Genomic DNA, 3,440 nt, shown 5'->3' with positions numbered 1-3,440 from the left:
GCATGGAGAAGCCCACACTCTAGCTCTTCAGGATTGTGAAGGATGCCTATCGGCTGGTGCCTGGTGAGGTTTGCACGGCATCTAGTCCAGAAGCTGGACAGCCCTGTGCAGGTCTCTTAGGCATAAACAAAATGTGGTCTATCCATACTAGGGAATATTGTGAGGACATAAAAGGAATGAAGTACTGATCCATGATACAGCGTGGATAAACCTCAATACCACCGTGCTGAGCTAAAGAAGCCAGTGACAGAAGGACACATATGAAATATCAGAACAGGCAAAGCCTTGGAGGAAAGCACATCAATGGCACCAGGGCAAGGGAACGGAGGAATGGAGTAACTGCTAGTGGGTTGGGTGACTTCTTCTGGGGTGTGGCCATGATCTGGAACCAGAAGTGGTAGCTACACAACCTTATGAATATGCTAAAAACCACTGAACTATATACTTTCAACGGGTGAACTTGATAGTATGTGAATTATATCCTAATTAAAAACAAAGAACCTCTAACTCCCACCCCGCTCCCCTCATAAAGCCTGGCTCCCCAGTACTCCCTGGGAGTCTCCTCCCCAAGTCTGCCCCAGACGTGCCTCATTTCACACAACACACACTCCTGAAATACTGGTATAAACAAGTCCTATTCTGGAACACAGCGAGGGTACTCACTCTACTTAAGGAATTTAAAGAAGTCCTAGAGGGAATGTCCTCATTCACCCATTTTTACAAAGCTAAAACTTGATATAATACTTTTGCCAAAAGCATGGTACCCCTCGAGGACACCTTCAGGAGCCCCAAATTGTGAACATGAACCATCCCTGCCACAGGCCCAAGGGACAACCCTGGGGAACCCAGGCAGAGTCAGACTCTGCCTTCCCACAATGCCATCTCTTCCTGTTCTCTACCTGGCAGCCAGGGCGCCCACGGCTCACAAGGGCCCCCAGCTTACCTTGGAAGCCCTGGGCGCCCAGGCCCTGCCACCTTCCCCTCCGACCTCACACTCCTGCTTGCTCTCCCTCCGCCTGGGACTGCCTCCATCCACCTCTGCATGACTCATTTGCTCATATTCAAGCTCCTGCTGGAATCTCACCTCCTCTAAACAGGCATCCCTCTCGGCCTAACTAAAAGAGCTCCACACCCCACCTCTCATCTCTTTCCCATTACCATACTTTATTTGCTCTTCCGAGTGCTGTAAGCTATCTAGAATATTATTACATATGTTTTCTTATTTATTGTTGCCCCACCCACCCCCACCCCCTGAATGTCAGCCTCCTGAGAGCATGGAGCTTGTCTGTCCCATTCAACTGTCTTCCCAGCACCTTGCACAGAGGGGTCAGTGAATGCAGATCTGAAGAAGTGGATGGAAGGAAGGATGCAGACGCCTCCTCAGGCAACAAGACTGCAACAAAGCACTGGTATGTGTCCCCAGGGTCACCCATCCACTCAGCTGAGACCCAGGTTTGAAAGGAGTAGAGTGATACTGAACAAACTACCACATAAAGACAATGCTCTGTGGCTTAACCTGGAATTTGCATTAGAAGCAACTGTGGGGGGCAACACCTGTGGCTCAAAGGAGCAGGGCACTGGCCCCATATGCTGGAGGTGGTGGGTTCAAACCCAGCCCTGGTCAAAAAAAAGAAGCGACTGTGGGTTTTAAAGATTGGCGTGAGCCTGGGCCCTAGCCCTCGGGCACAGGTCCAGCAAATCGCAGTGGGAGCTGGGCAGCGTTATGGTAACAGCTGCACAGAGGCTTTTGGTCCTTCCCACAGCTACAGAGAGAACCCTTTGCTCTGGAGCCTGGGCAGACTGGGCCACTCAGTGCCTGTCTCCAGTGCTTTGACTCTCGTGTGATCTAGTGAGACAGCGACATTTCCTGGAAATGTACAAAAATGGGAATTCAGTTTTTGGTAAGTATTTTGTCCACAGTGAATTAGTCTTTCTCTAGGCTTCTAAAAGAGATTGCCATCTCTGAGACTCATCTCAGCACTTAATTATGTAGCTACTTTAGCCTGTCAACTGTTTTCAGTGTACGTTGGCCCTATTTCCGTGACTCAATGCTAATATCCTGAAGGCAGAACATGACTTCAGCTGATTTTTCAGTCTTAAATTGCAAGCTGTCTTAGACAAAAAAATATGTTCAATAAATTCTTGCTTTTAGTACAATTCAACTTTTAGTACAACTTTTAAAATACTAAAAACAAAAATAAACAAAAGCTGCACAGATTTTTTTTTTTTTTTCAGTTTTTGACCAGGGCTGGGTTTGAACCCACCACCTCCAGCATATGGGGCCGGCACCCTACTCCTTTGAGTCACAGGTGCCACCCAAAGCTGCACAGATTTTAGACACGTAATGTAGACTAAGAATCATGCATATTTCCTCTGTGCTGAGGACTGTGCTGAGCTACATAGATGCAGATACTTTTACTTAATCCCGATAATAATTTTGATGTAGGTATCATCTGCCCCATTTTACAGATGCAGAAACAGACCCCAGAGGCTGAGTGACCTATGCACACTACAAGGGTGTGCAACTATAATTTGAGCTCTCAAATCCTCACTCAGGCCCATGTCCTCCTGTTGCAGGAATTACTGCACTAGTGCAAACACAACAGTGTGATCTCCACATGACTGCTGATCAAATACAGTGACTTTTAGTGAAGATGAGGGTTGCTAAAGGCTAGGGTGCTAGCACCTGCAAGGATAGGCAGCAGGCAGCAGGTCAGGACAGAAACGCCCCCACAAAAATCTGGATGTCATGGCAGAGTACACAGCAAACTGGGGGCCTTTTTGAAAGTGTACAGGTAGGCTCGGCACCTGTGGCTCAATCGGCTAAGGCACCAGCCACATACACCTAAGGTGGCAGGTTCGAATCCCCAGCCCGGGCCCGCCAAACAATAATGATGGCTGCAACCAAAAAATTGCCGGCGCTGTGGCGGGTGCCTGTAGTCCCAGCTACTTGGGAGGCTGAGGCAGGAGACTCGCTTGAGCCCATGAGTTGGAGGTTGCTGTGAGTGTGATGCCACAGCACTCTACCCAGGGGGATAGCTTGAGGCTCCGTCTCAAAAAAAAAAAAAAAGAAAGTGTACAGGTAAACCAGCTCTCCTACCTCAATACCTCAAGAGCATTAGATTTTGGCACCATCCAAAAAAATAGAAGTCTTGAGTCATGAAAACAAAAAGTTTAATGATGTTCTGTCTCCTCTAATTAGCATATTTCCCCACAACTTAATAAAACACGTAGTGGGCTGAGTAAGGTGACTCACACCCATGATATCAGCACTCTGGGAGGCCAAGGTGGGAGGATCCCTTGAGCTCAGAAGTTTGAGACCAGCTGGAGAAAGAACAAGACCCCATCTCTACTGAAAATAGAAAAATTAGCCAGGTGTGGTGACTCCTGCCTATAGTCCCAGGAGGCTGAAGCAAAAGGATCACTTTTTTTTTTTTTTT

The sequence above is a fragment of the Otolemur garnettii genome, unplaced genomic scaffold (assembly GCF_000181295.1).
Source record: "Otolemur garnettii isolate 467f Iridium unplaced genomic scaffold, OtoGar3 scaffold00099, whole genome shotgun sequence".
Lineage (NCBI taxonomy): Eukaryota > Metazoa > Chordata > Mammalia > Primates > Galagidae > Otolemur > Otolemur garnettii.
Note: the sequence above shows the minus strand (reverse complement) of the source record.